We start from the raw sequence: 19,116 nt of genomic DNA on the forward strand, positions 1-19,116 counted from the left end.
CTACATTTTAAAATTCAACAATAGCTTGGGTGTGGTTTGTTTGGAAGCATAAAATCAATTATTGTCCCTGTTCACCTATGTAGAAAGTCATTATGCGAAATAAAACTGAGTAACAGACTGTGTATTATAGATCCATAGAAATACGATTGCATAGACGATCAATTCAGAATACAACAGGTGTAAGGTGTGGCTAATTGAAATGTATTTCGCAGGTAATAATCAATAAACATTGTGACAGAAAAACAAGTGAAGGATTGAGTTGAATTTTAGTTTTGCGTAAAAGGTCCGTGGTTTCTGTGGATGAAACTAAGTCTGACAATGTTGCATATGATCACTTTCTTTGACTTCATTACGGATTCCTCAACCTGTATCTAGGAGAATTGTTTACAGTTAAGTAAAATTCTAATTAAGATTTCTTAAAGCTGTCACGGTGGCAAATTCAAACTTCGATATCATGGTACACAGTTCTATTGTAAAGTCAGATTGGGAGTTCGAGATGGCGCTATGTATTTTTATCTCGAATTTGAAATAAGCTGTTAAATTTATATGTTTTGTTTGTTATCCAGGTAGGAGACGAGCAGTAGGCACGTGTACGTGTGAGTACAGTTGGTACGAAATGCTTTTGTCATATTGTGCTGAATAGTTTAAATTTGTGCTTTAAAGCGCATCACGATTTACATTATCATTAAACATGAATATTTGTTATCAGTGTCAGATAGTGTTGTACAATCACAGAGATACACGCTGTTAACGATAGTGTCTGTCATAAACTCATTGCAACAACATTTCATATGTAAAAGCATCCAATTGTTATTTATTTATAATAAGAGGCTCAACATCGACCCGTGGGTGTTTCGGGTATAAGAATATAGATTCCCAGAAGTCTCTGCTTGTCGCTATAGAGGCGACTAAACTCGGTAACGCGGTTAATTTCATGTCATCGTATTCTTAAGATCGATGCTCACGATGTCAATCTCTGGAAAGTCTAGGCCAGAATCGATTATTTCAGACCGAATATAGCTGACTGGAATATAGCTGAGTGAACGTTAAACAATAAATATTTGTTTATGTTTAGTTTACATGATATACGGCTTTATTATCGGAAGAGAGGCCTGTCATTTGACCGTAAAACTGACGTTCATAAATGTATGATCGAAACAATTTGACGCTCATAGGTGTTTTACGAGACTGATGAAATGACGTAAACATTGACGGACTACTTCCACATTCCCGGGAAAACCCATGCGATTACCGGCGTACCGTAACACGAATACATACAGAAGCGTTGTTTCTGATCATTTAGACTTTTTAATCTTGAACTCAGTGGTTTTCGCACTCTATTAATCCACCCATGTTTCATGATGGCTGAAAATGAAACAAATGAAATGGTTATACGATGGTCATATATTCCCGTATCATAGTTGTGTGTTCGACCTCAAATCGTTAGTATCTCGGTGACTGTTTTCAACCTAGAACTAGTAACAAAATGAGAACGTATTGTTTTTCAAATTCCACTTTAAAGTGTATACTTCTGCCCAGCAGTGTTGTGTTTAGATAGGTTGAAAGTTAACATCGTTAACGATGTTTCAACTGCAGCAGAAATAAAATCTGGCACATTTCTGTCATATAGAGTGATCTCCCTTAGGTCTGTCCTTGACCGCTCAGCCGAAGGACAGAGAAGTCTTGCATTATTGACCTTTTTCACACTTCGCTACTTCCGGTTTGAAAGCGAGGCTTGGAGAGCAGAAGGTGAAGGCGGGATAGCACATGAAACACACGGAGATGTCAACAAGGCACGCAATCGGGACAAACTGTGACAATTTAACCATCCCGGTACATTTATCGTAAGTATTGAACATTATTCTTATTGACAAACTATTCTACTGTTATCTGGTCTCCTTACAGATATAAATTTGAGTCTGGCCGTTCTGTTGTGATTTCAATTTAAAATATCCATGACCACCTAACTCCCAGTGCAGTTTATGGTAGCTGAACAGACTTAATACAAATGCTACTGAAATCTTGTAAAGAATAATTCATTGTTTACACACCATTAAGCCAAACTATTTATTGTGAGTTTAAATAACTTTGCGGGTTGTATTTGAAGTCGAAATATTCACCTTTTGACCATATCTAGATATATGTCAGAAACTAACTTAATTGATGTGTTGATATAATGTATCAAATTGTAACCTACTGGGAATTTACAATCGTAACAAATCAGAATTTTGCATCAGTTGCGTATTTGATGTAAATTGTAATGGAATCAAATGCAGTCCAATAAAATATTAGACCTCTAGATCTACTTGTGCTGTTGTGATTGTGAACAGTTGTTATTTTGATTGTCAATGTTGTCAGATTAGATAGCATGAGGTGTAATATTTCAACTGAATCATTACATAAAGGGTGTGTAAATATTTGAAGTAAAGTGCAGTTTGATCTGCAATTTTGGTAACAATTAATATTTCTACCAAAATGATATTTACTTTACTGTACCAATTTAATCATGTCATGAAATGAACAAAAACCCAACTAATTAATGTCCAGTAAATGTTCAATCAACATGTGATCTTTATATAATTTACAGAAACAGATAACTCTTTAACAGTTTGTATTCAAATATTTCAAATGCATAAATTGATATTGACATTACTAAAAACTTAAAGTATAAACAGAATTATTTTTTATTCCCATGCGTCTTGCAATCATAACTCATTAATTCCCTTTGATTAATTGTGAAACCCATCTGGTTTTATGTCCACAAACATGTTTTGAAACTTTTAAAACAAAAAGATTTCTTTTGTGCAAGCAATTGCCATGTATTATTGATTATTTATCATATCAATTTATATGTAAGAATATAGTTTACTGTGTCATTTTGCAATAATTATATTGTTATGATGTAATATTTTACTATTGTTAACAATCTTTAGAACTTTAGTTTATTTCAATCAAGTCAAGTGGTGTGATTATTTTGATATTTTTTTTATAATTCAATCAAAACGAGAAAAATAAAAAAATATAAATACATAGAAGAAATTTGTTTTCCTTGTCAAATAACGATGATAGCATGAATTTATCTCATGCTCCTTGTAAAGCATGCTCCTTGTGAAAATTCATTCCATTTCTTCTTCGAATGTACCTTATATGATGATTTTAGGGAGACATTACTGACAGCTATCGATAATCTTGGAGGACAAAAAACTCTACATAGTATTCTTTTTGGTGATCCAAACTTAGATGTTTTCCTGAATACAAAAATATTCTTGTCTGTACACAAATTTATAGAAACGACTAACAGATTCAGTAGCTAGCATAGTATTGTTTCCAAACTGTTAATCATTAATATTGTTAAATCTATATTCAACACTAAAATGTATAATATTAGGATATGTATGAGATGCACACTGTCTTCACTTTCAAGCACATTGTACATATCCTTCATATGAGCACTGTATATATATTGTGCACTCTGTTTCCACAATGTGAAGTTTCAACTGTAAATTGTTTATTTTCATTATGCAATATTATGTATAACTGTATATAGGGAGAAGGCGGTAATAAGTGCTGCCCTTGTGCCCAATCCCTTTGTCTTTTTGGACAATAAAATATGTTTAATAATATCTCATCTTGTGATCTGACAAAGTTAATATTTTCAAGTCAAGATATCAACTTTAGTAAACCACATGAAGAGATAAACATTGCATTTGACAAAATAAATTCAAGTCATATATTTTCTTTGTGATCTTCATGACCTTACTCAAAAAACCATAGTGTCAATGAGGCAGACTGACTGTAGGTGTGACAAAACGTGATATTTCACCTGATTTTAATAAAAATCTTATTTATTTCACTCTAGCGAAAGTATGTTTTCAGCATGGTCAGACTAAACAAAGTATTTCATGATTAAATACATACAGGTAATACAAATATCAAAACGTGTTTCATTAAAACAAGAGTGAATTTCTGTGTGACATTGATATAAAGAGCTGTAGTACACTGTCATTAAATTGATGCATCTGTTGAGTTTACTGTTTACAAAGAATATACTGTTTGAGTTTTAGACATATCAGATGAATTGATGCCTTCAAGATTGTTCTAAAGTAGCAAATGTTACACACTGTGATTAATTTTCCTTAAACTTCTCTATTTCAGAAGAATGTTGTTTTCTAAATAAGCAATATTTTGAGAGAAGGTGAATAAGCATTGTTTATAAAAAATGTTATTGAAGTAGGAATATTATTACAATATTATTGAATTATTCATTTCAGGCCAGCGAGTCACCACAATGAAGTACTAGTATCCAGTGACGGATGTCTTGAGGAGCTTTCCGCTGACAGTAACACAATGGTTACAATGTGCATCCTGTCAAAGGACGAGGAAGTGAAAAGCCTTATTCACTCACAAAACAACATGGCCAATATTTATCAGACACTTAAAAAGCACATTGTACCATTTGTTTACAAGCAAGAAAATTATTTTCTCCTGGAATTTAATTAGGTGCTTTTGACTGACAAAGACACCCAGTCCATGTTAAGTTTTGAAAACTTATATTGTGAGAAATAAAGATTTGAAAATTTTAGTTTGTTTTTCTTTGTTAAATATGAGAAATCCAGATTGTTCCATCAACATAATTTGTACCAATACATATATTTTATCTTGGCTTGATTACCAATTGAAGTTGATTCTTTTTTATCTTTTGTTATTTTATTTGTACTCATATCTGATCAAGACATTTTCAAACTATTCAGGATAAATGTATTAGTAGCTTCCTTTTGATATACAATTACCTATCATCATACAGGATTAGGTGAGGGTGTTCAAGAAGTTGATAGTTGTATCAATTCTTATATTTCTTCAATATCATGCCTTAATTATATTTATCAATTTTTAGTTTCCTTTAACTTGTTTTAAACAGTTCACACATTATTACTTTTGTCGTGCACGGTGCAATCTCAATCGGCAGTAATCAGTTAAGTAAGTGATGTTTGAAGAACAAGTAAAGTATCATCTGTTTATTGTACACACTGAATAGAGTTATCGCCCCTTCTGAATATTTATTTTGACACACGAATTATTTTCATAATTAACATTGTAATATGTTAAAATGAAAATCATAGCAGAAAAAGTGTCTTTTGTCAACTGGACTCATGGCAAAACGATAGCGCGTTGTGCAGCAAACACCACTATGAAACGTGAAATAAACATGATCTCGATCTTGATCTCGAGTTCGCCAAGCCATGCATTTACTGAGCAATTTTGCAAAAGTACACTGACGTGTTTCATGTTATGCGGTTTATTTACGATACCAAACTTCTGTCATTGAATGTACTGTCACATTGTACCTATATGCCGACGAGGTTATGATAAAACAATCTATTTCTGAAATACGTATCTCGAAATGCACTTTTCCATTCACTTCCGGGATCCTGACAGCAAAATGCAAATTCCAGTGTATTAGAGGCATATTTTAGTTGGACCTCACGATTAAATGTGAAATATCTTATGTATTAGATACAGAGGATACCATTTTTTGTTTGTTTGAAATGTCCACCAGTGAAATGCACAACATCCTGTCTGTTCCCTATCAGCTGATGCGACTCACACTGCATGGAGCTATGCTCTCCAAGCCTCGTTTTCGATCCAAGATGGCGAAAGTGTGAAAAAGGTCAATAGCCAACATATTACGAGGTAAATGCTTTCCTATGGTAATTTCTCATATTCCGTATGATATGTATTGTGTGTTTGTACTATATTCGCGAGTTGTCAACTGCATATTACCGTTTGGGGACTCTATTTTCGTTTGAATATTTTATTTCTGACATACAGCACCGTACGTAGCTGGCGTAAGATTGGGGTCAGGCTAGGCTTATCATTCAGAAGACCTCGTGAGCCCAAACTGAACCTATTGTTTAAAGATGTTCCAGTCTCTAGACAAATAGTATATTTAAATGACACGTGCAATTTGTCGATAGGCAATGTAATAAAATAATCAATTTCTGGAAATTGATGCCCGTCAGTGCTCGCTGCTTGCAAGGATGCAGACCAAGGTAAATGATGCTCAGTGGCTGGACATGGGCTGGGATTAGTCGAAATCTACGACCCGGGTATCCGACCCCCTATTACCCGACCCTACCCGGGTACCCACTGCAGGTCTCAAGAGTTGGGAATTGTTTCACCGCAGCCCAGGCAGTAACTGTTTAGATACATGTACAAGTCAAACGATCAGATCATGCGTACACGGAAGTTGACTGAAGCGTTATCTTTACTAAAACATATGCAAGTCAAAAGGAATGGATGTATCGTCGGAAGGTAATGCGAACATTAGCGACACGTAGTGTAACCTCTGAGCTACAGTGAGATTTTGACATAAACAATATATCACACGGGTCCGGGTAGTCCCGTGGATCCCCGGGTCCTGTTCATGACCCACCCGACCCGAGTACCCGAGTTACCCGCCCCAGCCCTAGTGGGCTCTTGTCACGTTTTCTGTCCAGGGAAACGGTTTGAGCTGATTTCATTTATTTATAACTCTGCGAGAGAGAATCAAAACAGTTTAAATAGAATCTTCCGTCAACTGACTGCGCCAGGTATTGTCCTCAGCAACGTGATCACGCGCACTGCTTCAGTTATACAAATTACATTAATCATATACTGAGCAAAACCATAACTCAATATGCGTCATCGCGGTGAAAGAACACACGAATTAGTCACGTGACACGTGCATTTGAGCAGCGTGATTAGGAAGTGTCTTTTTGAAAAAAATGTTTCTAACAAAGAGTCAATTTCCTTCATCATTTTTAGATAATTATTTCCCTCTTCTAATGAATACAAGCGAAAAATAAAACGAGATGCGATCATGAGCGTGCGCAATAACGGAGATTGGTGGTCGCCAAAAAGCAGTATAGTAGGCAAATTGTCATACGAGGAAAACGATAACTTGGGTGAAAGAAGGAAATACTACAGTACCTGTTTTTTTACAGTATAATTACAATTAATATCAGGATTACGCCAAACACCACACAGAGGGGAAAAGTGGATCTTTCCGACCAGTGATAGAAACTAACAGTTTTAGTCCACTAGTCCTCATGGTAATGATAACATATAGCCAAACCCTTAAAACGGGCAAATTTCTACTGGTCCTTATGATGACAAGGATTATAGGACTAGTGCCAATTTCTAACGTTCCTGACCAGTCTGATCCGATTTATTTTCAAACTGGCTCTCTGATACTAAAATAGTTACGTGTATGTGACATGGATACATATTAATAATCAAAATTCGCCCTCATTTGCTTGAAGTTCAAACGTCGACAAGTGCTGTAGCCGCTTTACTAATCTCACCATATTTCGCAATCCGTAGCACTGTATAACATATTAGTTCCACGACGTTAAAGCGGGGGTGATTGGGGTGAGTATAGTCATAATTTTGATTTCGCGCACTCGGTGTTTGACACCTTAATTCACAGTTGAAAAGGGGCGTTTTTCACGAAACCATATATATCTTGTACAATATCCAGCGTTAGAAATTGGTCTAGTCCTGTAGTCCTTGCCAAACCGCCCAATGGTTAAGGTATTATAAGGACTGGTAGAAATTTTCCCTTTATAAGGCTTTTGCTACTTGTTATCATTTTAAGGACTAGTGGACTAAAAATGTTTCTATCCCTGAATGTCACAGTTATATAAAGGCGTATCAGCTTAATGTGGTAGGAAAGCCTAAACTGATGCAGGTCTGAGATGTTTGCCACTTTGGAGAAACCGACGATCATCAATATGGTGCTGGCAAACCTAGAAATTTAATCTGGGCGAACAAGGATTCGAAGCCACGATCACAGGTTTCTGACCAAGGTGCCCAAGGGAGGCAACTCTTCGAAGCGAATGGCGGCGCATTAGACAACTGGACCGCCCGTGCCCCAATGTTAAAAAAGAACTGTAAAGAACTGTCAAGATATACTGTTATATTTTCTCTAATGATGATGTCATGTTGCAAAGGAATAACTCCGTCGATACATACTGTTATATACATAAATATTTTAACAGCTCTAGATTTGTAGGGGGCACGGGTGGCCCATCCGTCTAAGGCGCCGCGGTTCGCTGTGCAGAGTTGAATCCCTTGGGCATGCCAGAAACCTATGATTGTGGGTTCGAATCCCGGTTCGTATCGATTATGTTTCTAGGTTTGTCCGCACCATACCCGTGCTAGTGGGTTTCACAGAAGTGGTAAACGTCTGAGACCTGCATCACTTCGGGCTTACATGCCGTGATATAACTGGAATACTGTTAAAAGTGGTGTTAAACCCAACTCACTCACTCATTCTATATTTGGAGCCGTTCTGAAAATCAAAGATAGTTAGAAAGTCAGAGAAAGCTATGACTGAACCTTTGTATGAAACATCATCGTATTTGCTATGTACGTATTTACAACTTTTTAAATATTCTAATTTCTATTCAGAATATACGTCATACATAAAATATCTGTTTGGCTATTTTTCATCCCAAATAAGGGACCGGTCAGTTATTACCTGGGTTTCGTTTTCTTGTTTATTACCCACGTGGTGAAGATACAGGTGGTAAGATACTAAATCCGTAAGTCACACGTGTGTCGTACAAGGTTGACCTTGTTTTATTCGTTTTGATTGGATAACCGTGACCTCTGTCACACCGGGACTACTTTTTTCATTCATAAAACATCGCGAGACGTTATTCATTTTGCAACTACAAGGCAGAACTGAAGAAATTAATGAGAAGGAGAGATATTTACAAACACTTTATTAAACCAAACAAAATAGTCACACGCATCAAATTCGGTTTGCATTATATATAAGTTACGCATAGAGCTTCTACAGACATTATATAATCGAGCTATATCCATTTACAATGTACGACTACCGATCAATAGAGCGAGAGTCCCCCATTACATGAGCCTGACGCACCCGACCACTTTCACAACTCTCAATTTGATATAAAGTAAGGATAAGCGTCTTGAAATGAAGTCTGTTTAAACTATCTGGACAGATATCTAGACTTACTTGGGATGATCCGGTTGTGCCATCAGTGTCCCCTTCGAAGCGTATTTTGTGGCGCTCTTTCGGGAGACCTGTGTTGTTCATGAATGAACGTACACGACTGCACGACCAGATCACTCAAAGTGAACAGTTCTGATACAAATCATTCGAAAACTCCGTGGAAGTGTGCCTGATTTCTGATTTTGTGGCCCCAAACATCCCAAATGTGAACAATAACATTCACTATCTCTTGCGTAAAAAGCTGTGAGTAGATCACGGTTGTCTTTTCTTATTCCGGTGGTGACCTTGCCCTTCGATCGTTGGAAGCTGTAACTGACATGCAAGCAGACTTGAGTTTGTTGAATTTCACGTCTTCAGTATAGGGTGGTACAGTTAACATGAATGTCTTTGGCGAACACTCTTCCAAAATGGTACGAACATGATATAAATTCAGCTGATAGATCAAGGAAACCGAACCAGCTTGATTGCACAGACGGGACACCGGCAGAGCGAGTGACAGACTGTTGGTCCGATATTCAAAGCGCGGCGCTAATGTGACTTTTCAAATTTTGTTATAGGTGTCCTTCGTACTAACAACATGGAGCTTTAATTACCATAAGTTGAAGAATTTCTTCCAAAAGGATCTTGAGTATCGGTGCTGTTTTGTTTGCAAACACAACGACAGGCGCATGTTGTTAATGCGTATGCATAGAAATGTCAACAATGCCCATATTTGGGCATATATCAATATTCATGCGCAACCGGATTTTGCAACCGGTTTTAGTTTGGTCTGTCAACGAACGAAAGTTGTTATGTTTTTACACTTAAATATATATTTAACGTGGGTAATAAATAAAATACCACACTCGTTCTCGTTAGATACCATTTTTACGAAACTCGTGAACTTTCTATGGTATCTGACCTCGCTTTCGCTTGGTCAGATACCATAGAAAGTCCGCTCGTTTCGTAAAAATGGTATCTAACGAGAACGAGTGTAGTATTCTCTATGTATGCACTAATGTACTGAAAACAAATTACCTTCCTCTAATGCTTGACATATTTTTGGGTGACCCTCCCCATACTCTTGTAGATTTTGTGACAGCCTCCGTGGTCTAGTGGTTGAGCGTCCGCCCGGAGAGCGGAAAGTCCGGGGTTCGATCCCCGGCCGCGGCCGCGTCATACCAAAAGACGTTAAAAGATAGAACTTGTTGTTAAGGGGTTAAACACGGACTGGTCGGCTCGGAGTCAGTATACTGTGTCTGAGTGGGGTATTCATGTAAAACTGCGGCATGGTATCTCCGTGTGCTAGCACTATAAATCGGCATCATCCGGACAAGTACAAGCAGCCACACAAACACATTCACGTACATGCACGTCGACGTTAACCCCATTTCACCTTCACCTTGTACATTTTGTAAAGACCGTCCCTCATAATACCAAATCGCTAGTATCATATTATGAAATGCCCTTTTTCCACGACCATCCCCAAATATGATAATGAATAACTGTCATCATTGTGGATGCGGAATGACTGAGGCTGTTGATTCAAGTGCCAGCCTTCAGCCTCTAAAGGCAGGATTCCCCGCATGCATGGTGCAATGTTGGTACAATGTGCACTCAGGCTGTAGGTCAGGCTGTGACATTTGAGCCTTACTGCTTCCTGTTTTGCTTGGGAGATACTGTTGCTTACAACGTCATCAAATTATCAAAAAACGAACGTTAGAATTCTGTTATGTCCGACATACACACTTGCAACAATAGATAGGCTGTAATAGATAGGTTGTAATAAAACTACCAAGGACTGGTCGGCTCGGAGTCAGTATACAGTATACTGTGTCTGAGTGGGGTATTCATGTTAAACTGCGGCATGGTATCTTGGTGAGCTGCGCTATAAAACGTGCGTGAATCAGGACTAGTGCAAGCACACGCACGCACGCACGCACGCACGCACGCACGCACACACACTCACATACTCGCGCGCGAAGATCGATGTTCATTATGTCATTACATTAACTCATTTGACCGACCGTGAAGATCCGTGGTAGAACCCATGCTTGCCGTAAAAGGCGACTGTGCTCGTCGTAAGAGGCGACTAACGGGATCGTATGCTCAGGCTCGCTGACATGGTTGATGCATGTCATCGGTCCCAATTGCGTGGATCGATGCTCATGAAGTCAGTCACTGGATTGTCTGGTCCAGACTCGATTATTTACAGACCGCCGTCATTTAGCTGGAATATTTCTGAGTGCGGCGTTAAACAACAAACAAACAAAACAAACACCATACAGGCTTGAAAAGGCCTTAAATCTTGAGGTCTCTCTTGAAATGCCTTCAGTTTTAGTTTCAAATTTAAAGCCTTAAAAAGCACCAAAATCGCTTGAAAAGGTTTGAATTTGTACAAAATGCATTATACGTGTTTATAAAAGTATTACAATTCATCACAAACTTTATTTATTTTATTTGTTGGTTGTGAAAATAAATAAAATAGTTGATTTGTGATCATCACACCTCTTTTTACTGGTCTTATGACTAGAATATCTTATGCTGGATTAAAACAAAATATTGATAGATTGAAGGCTTGAAAGCCTTGAAAAGGATTTGAATTTTAGTGTTCCATATCTGCATGAGCCTTGAACCCGAAATGAGCCATGGACTAGTGGGATATGACTCAAAGGTATCTGCAACGTGCATTAAAGTCACCACATGGGTACAGTCGCCCGAGATTATGTTATTAACAAACTTGATCATAAATAATATACGGAAAAACTTCCGCGTCAAAAGGTCACACAGAACACACAACCGGGGTTTCCCATGACCTACAGAACTTTCCAAAGTCCTTACAGGAAGTATGAGTGTCCTGCAAGGTTATGGAATGGTGTAGTGTACTTTACTGTAAGATTTGAGAAATTTGACTTTAATTACAGGACCTGTATTTCTTGCCAAGAAATTGGTACAAGTTAGTGAGTATCGTTTTACGCCGCTTTTAGCAATATTCCAGCAATATCGGGGCGGGGGACACCAGAAATAGGCTTCACACATTGTAACCATGTCGGGAATCGAACCCGGGTCACAATTAAGATCTATTTATTGTCTTTGGTGGTAATTTATATAGAGGGTGGGTGAGTATTTATACAGAAATAAAGATTCCTCTCCACCCCCCCCCCCCCCCCCCCCCCCCCCCATTCTGTATCCGCCGCCCATGGGGTGGTCAGGCTCGCTGATTTGGTTGATGCACGTCATCGATCCCAATTGCGTAGATCAATGCTCATAATGTTAATCACAGGATTGTGTAGTCCAAACTCGATTATATACAGACCGCCGTCATATAGCTGAAATATGTCTGCTGAGTGTGACGTTATACAACAAACCAACCAACTAAGATCAAATGTCTCCCTTGTCACTGTCTCTACTGACAAGGTGGTTTTAGTGCATGGGGTCTCAGTGACACAGCAAGAACGTGTCGTCATGTGATGTCGCGGCAGTTAATTATAAATGTATATTCTTCTTACAGTATCAGTTATCGGCAACATTAACCTTCAAGCGCATTAATTTTTTAAATTCAGTTCACCTATTATCGATTTTTCAGGTGTTGCCGAGCGACGTGAAAATTGTCTTACCACAGTGACACCGTCTTAAAGCTGACAACTTGACAGAATACCTAACCCAGTATGAAACACAGCCGATCATGGTTCGTGGCAGTGGTGCTTTCATGTGTGTGCCTGCTACTCTTATACAACGTCATCGTACCCAAATATTTTGTCAAGTCCAGTCCTGAAAAGCCGAGTTTCCCAGGAAACCAAATCCTTATAATCCATCGAGCCACCACGCATGGACGGTACTGTCTTGAGGAGAATATATGCAAAAACAACACTGACGGGAACGTGTATACCTACATACGGCATGCTAATTTCTACCAACTCATCGAGAAGGGGATTGACTTCAAGAGGAACATCACCCACGAGAGAGAGGTCGTTCCCCATATTGTTCATTACGCGTGGTACGGGGGGTTGAAACGAGGAAACAACTTCCGGTTCCATCACATGCTGGCTATTTTGTCAGCTCATAAATTCATCAAACCCAGTAGAATATATTTTTGGCACGACATGGTTCCGACTGGAGATTACTGGAAAGAGGTGAAGGAAAAGGTTCCGGAATTGTGCCTTGTTTTCTGGAAAGGGCCGACGGAAATTCGAGGGCGGAAAGTCGTCGTGGCGGAACATGTGACAGACGTGGTGAGACTTGAGGCAGTGATGGAATTCGGGGGAATGTATTTTGATCTCGATGTCATGATACTCAAGCCCCTGGATCCCCTCCTTAGATTCGACGTTGCCATGGGATACGAGACGCCAGGGGGATTGTGCAATGGCATCATGATTGGTACGGCATGGGCCGATTTTTTCAAGATCTGGCACAAGGAATATAAGTCTTTTCAAGATCATCAGTGGAACGTTCACTCTGTTCAGATTCCTGGAAGGCTAGCAAAGCAGTACCCCAATCTTGTGCACACTGAAGACACCTCTCTTCACAGACCCAATTGGATGGAGCTGGATAGGTTATATACTGTTGGGAAGCTTTATGACTGGAGGAAAAATAATTATGCCAGCCATTTGTGGATTCGACTTCATAAAGTGGAACATAATCCTAACGATATTAAGACATGGAACACTACAGTTGGGGAAATGTTCAGATGGATCTACTATGGCGACTGGAAGCTGCAGTTGCCTGGGCAACATGTCAATCGCACACGCCCTCCAAGTACTGTTTCAAGGAAATCATGTATTCTTAATAACATATGCAGGACGAATGACAGCTCTAAAGTATATACCTATCAGAGACAGGCCGATTTTCTCCAAAATATCGATTCGCCGGTAGATCTGAAACGGAAGATTAATCATCAAGTGAGAGTCATCCCGAATATTGTTCATTTTACTTGGTATGGCGGACAGACGAAGGGTAATAAATTTCGATTTCATCACCTTATTGCTGTTCTAGCAGCGCACAAATTTATCAAACCGGATCACATATTATTCTGGCATGACATGGTACCAAATGGAAATTACTGGAAAGAGCTGCTTCAAAAAGTCCCGGAGGTTGTGCTTGGTGTACCGCGGAGCCCCGTCTGAAATACGTGGCAGGAAGGTAGCGGTTCCAGAGCACTTGACAGATGTTGTGCGTTTAGAAGCAGTGCTAGAATATGGTGGAATGTATTTTGATCTTGATGCTATTGTTCTGAAACCATTGGACGCTCTGTTGAAATACGACGTAGTTATGGGTTATGAAGCGCCAGATGGTTTATGTAACGGGATAATAATCGGGAAACCCTGGGCCGATTTCCTGAAGATTTGGCACCGAGAATACAAGACTTTCGATGACAAGAACTGGAATTACCATTCCGTAGTTCTACCAGCACATCTAGCCAAGGCGCACCCCAATCTGATACACACGGAAGCAACGTCCATGCATCGACCTAGCTATATCGAACGGGATGTGTTGTATACGGAAGGGAAGTTGTTCAAGTGGAGAGCCGATAACTTCGCAGTTCATCTTTGGATACGGTTTCATAAAACTGAACACAACCCTGAGGATATCAAATATTGGAACACTACCGTTGGTGAGATATTTAGATATGTCTATTACGGAGACTGGAAATTGACACCACTGCCTACTAAAGGAAAAATATGCATCTATGGAAATTTGTGCAAAGACAACACATCGGAGAAGGTGTACAAATATATACGCCTTCCGGATTTTCTGAGTAGGGTGGAATCTGATGTGGATTTGAAGTTGAATATAAGCCACAATGAAAGGATCGTCCCAAGCATTTCTCACTTCACCTGGTACGGAGGTAAAGCTAAGGGGAATACCTTCCGGTTCCATCACCTCTTGTCCATTCTTGCTGCACATAAGTTCCTTAAACCCGACAAGGTCCTGTTCTGGCACGACATGGTCCCAGAGGGGCCTTACTGGACGGAGCTGAAGGACAAAGTGCCAGAACTCACACTTGTGTATCGAGAAACCCCGACCGAAATCCGTGGTCGGAAGGTCACAGTTGCTGAGCATCTGACTGATGTGGTACGTCTGGAAGCTATTATGGAATATGGAGGGTTCTACTTTGACTTGGACGCTATGGTACTCAAACCGTTAGGCCCTCTACTTAACTATGATGTGACAATGGGATATGAAACACCAGATGGTTTATGCAATGGAATAATGATTGGAAGAGCATGGGCTGATTTCTTCAGGATATGGCATAAAGAGTATAAAACATTAGACGATAGGAACTGGGCTTATCATTCAGTTAAGCTTCCAGCCATTTTGGCCAGGAGATTCCCGAATCTGATACATACAGAAGCTACTTCTATGCATCGTCCGAACTGGGGAGAGTTGCCCCAGTTGTACAAGGAAGGGCAGCTGTATGACTGGCGGGCTAAAAATTATGCTGTTCATTTGTGGATTCGGTTTCACCGTCCAGAACACAACGCCACAGATATAAAAAGCTGGAACACCACCACTGGAGAGATATTCCGTTATATATATTACGGGGACTGGAGGATTCAGAAATAATCATGAGTGCCTTTATGTATGCAGTTAAGGGACATACTATTTGATATTATGGGATTTTATGGAATTAAATAATTGTCTAAGAAAATTCTAACCATGCCATACAAACAGAATGTTCCCCTCTTCAAGACATGCAATTTCTACTGAAAACATGACACAAACAATTTCACGGGATCCGCGATACAAATTTGTCAGGACATGTGTCGGTTTCGGTTGGGTTCTGTCCATCTGCCAACGAAGGCCGGGCCGCCAGTAGTGTTCAGCAGGACCGTGTGACTTATTGTCCGTTTAATATTCTGGAAGGGGCCTTGGATTTTATCAAAAAGAATAAATTGTCCCAGACAATTCTTGTAAAATATAATCATGCTTCAGACTGTTCCGCCTAACTTATACTTTGTAACCGTGTAAGAATGTGTCTATAGCAACCCATGCTTGTCGTAAGAGGCCACTGACTGGATCGGGTCTTCAGGCTCGCTGACTTGGTTGATGCATGTCATCGTATCCCAGTTGCGTAGATCAATGCTGATTATTTTAATCAAAGATTCTGTAGTCCCGACTAGATTATATACAGACTGCCGTCATATAGCTGAAATATTGGCTGAGTGTGACGTTATACAACAAACAAACAAATATTAATTGCCAAATGATCTTAGTTTCTGTAAGGCAAGTGGTATAACATGTATTGGCTTTTTCGTACTTTTGTAAGTAACTTGTCAATATGCTAAGGGATTGATGTATTGAAAGATTTTGTAGATTTTTTCATGTGTTATGGGAATTAAAAGGATTGCCAAACATTGCATCTCTATATATAAAGCACATACTGAACAGAACTGGTGCCATTTGATATTAAGGAGCAATGTCGTCGACTATACGCTTGTATTACCTTCATGCCGAACGCCAGGCAGGGTAACAATAAGTAGTATCGCAAAACGTGTTTTTGGTATGACACGGCCAGGATCGAACCCCCGACCTTCCACTGCTCTACTAGACAAAGGAGGCGGTCTTCGTTTGGCAGTCAGCTTGAATGATACTAGAATAATCAATTATAGCATGCTAATTGGACTTGTCACAAAAGTCACAGAGGCTGGAAAAACATTTGATTATAACATATAGTAGTACCAAGGAATTCCGTCTGTCCGTCCACCTTCCGAGGACATTTGTGCGACCTACAACTTGAAAACAACGACATATTGTATACCAATAGGAGAGGTGTTGTGCGAAGTTTTATTTCAATATTTGGATTTCTGAAAGCATACAGTTATTACTACATGTATTTTTTTTTACATAGAATTACTTCTAACCTAAAGCCTATAACTTGAAAACAACTCCATGGATTTTTTCAAATATAGGGAAAAGTTTTCAAATCAATAGTTTATTTTCTGAAAAAAATATGCTTTTCATGTTTTTAACTTTGATTTCTTTTTTAATTCAACATTTGTGCGACCTGTAACTTCGTCCCCTAATTTAACGACTTTTGGTAAGACGCGGCCAGGGATCGAACCCACGACATTCCGTTCTCCGGGCAGACACTCTATCCACTAGACCACGGAGGCGGTCGCGACACGAGAGAGATCCTATATGAGTATACAAAGTATAAGAACAACGAAACCGTCTGCATAACGACCAGCATTATTTATATAATGATATAATGTATGTATACATCGTCGATTTTGATATTTTACGAGCGCTTCACCATTTGTCCATTTCACAGTTTTGCGATCGTTCTAAAATAATTTTTTTAACCTGTCAGGACGGTTTTACTTGTTTGTTGTTCAACGCTGCATTCATAAATATGACGGTGGCCTGTAAATAATCGAGTATCAACCAGACAATGAGGTGACTAATATCGGCCGACGCCGTCGGGGTACAATGCCACGCTATCAGCCGTGTCACCGAGCCTGACTACCCCATCCGCCTCTTACGACCGGCATAGCTTGCTGGAGACCTATTCTTGCGCTAAAACTCTTAAGAAGGAGTCCCCGTGCTGATTCCGGATGAGGAACTTAGTCCACAGTTGTGGTCAATACACATTACACGGTGACCGGTGGCCACAATGTTTGGGTCAGTGTACCGGTTCCTAGGTTGCTGGAGAAATATTCTAACCCGGTATCACCAAGAGGGATCGTGACAGTGACAGGTCATATATAATTTGATTATATGTTTCAGGGCCGTTGTCACACGGCGTTGATAGACTTTTAAAATGTATCGATCGTGGTATCAATTACTGGACTATTTCCTAATATACAATGTCCACAGCTTTGATGAAAGTGGAGTTGTAAATGACCGTAGGTGAGTAGTATGTGAATGTTGTTTACCGCCGCATTCAGCATTATTCCGTCTATATCATGGCGGCCTGGAAATAATCAGACCACCTCCGTGGTCCAGTGGATAGAGCGTCTGCCCGGAGAGCATGGTATCTCGGTAAACCCGACATTATATTTTGTCCGGACCAGTACAAGCAGCCACAGACGCGCGTGCATATCAGACATCTTTCAGTCCTTGTTTTAGCCCCCTAGTGCCGAGCACAAGGCAGGTTAATAAGAAGTACTATCTTTCAACGTCTCTTCGTGGGACGCGACCTGGGACGGATCCTTTTTTCACACAGTATGACATGTCACTGCCCTACATGTGCCGGCGTGTTTAACACAGCATGACATGTCACTGCCCTACATGTGCCGGCGTGTTTAAAACAGCATGACATGTCACTGCCCTACATGTGCCGGCGTGTTTAACACAGCATGACAAGTCACTGCCCTACATGTGCCGGCGTGTTTAAAACAGCATGACATGTCACTGCCCTACATGTGCCGGCGTGTTTAACACAGCATGACAAGTCACTGCCCTACATGTGCCGGCGTGTTTAACACAGTATGACATGTCACTGCCCTACATGTGCCGGCGTGTTTAACACAGCATGACATGTCACTGCCCGACATGTGCCGGCGTGTTTAACACAGCATGACATGTCACTGCCCTACATGTACCAGCGTGTTTAACACAGCATGACATGTCACTGCCCTACATGTGCCGGCGTGCTTAACACAGCATGACATGTCACTGCCCTACATGTGCCGGCGTGTTTAACACAGCATGACATGTCACTGCCCTACATGTGCCAGCGTGTTTAACACAGCATGACATGTCACTGCCCTACATGTTCGGCGTGTTTAACACAGCATGACATGTCACTGCCCTACATTCGCCGGCGTGTTTAACACAGCATGACATGTCACTGCCCTACAAGTGCCGGTGTGTTTAACACAGCATGACATGTCACTGCCCTACATGTGCCGGCGTGTTTAACACAGTATGACATGTCACTGCCCTAACATGTGTCGGCGTGTTTAACACAGTATGACATGTCACTGCCCTACATGTGCCGGCGTGTTTAACACAATATGACATGTCACTGCCCTACATGTGCCGGCGTGTTTAACACAGTATGACATGTCACTGCCCTACATGTGCCGGCGTGTTTAACACAATATGAGATGTCACTGCCGTACAAACCAAATTAAATATATATTTATGTAGACATTTTAAGGTTGTGA

At 39.9% G+C, this 19,116-nt stretch overlaps 1 pseudogene; it reads left to right on the top strand.

Annotated features, from left to right (window-relative positions):
• The first annotated feature begins 262 nt into the window (after positions 1-262).
• On the top strand, positions 263-16,329 carry LOC139464279 (uncharacterized; annotated as a pseudogene).
• The last annotated feature ends 2,787 nt before the right edge of the window (positions 16,330-19,116 follow it).

This window comes from Haliotis cracherodii, unplaced genomic scaffold, assembly GCF_022045235.1.
Source record: "Haliotis cracherodii isolate W230 unplaced genomic scaffold, xgHalCrac1.p SCAF_17, whole genome shotgun sequence".
Classification (NCBI taxonomy): domain Eukaryota; kingdom Metazoa; phylum Mollusca; class Gastropoda; order Lepetellida; family Haliotidae; genus Haliotis; species Haliotis cracherodii.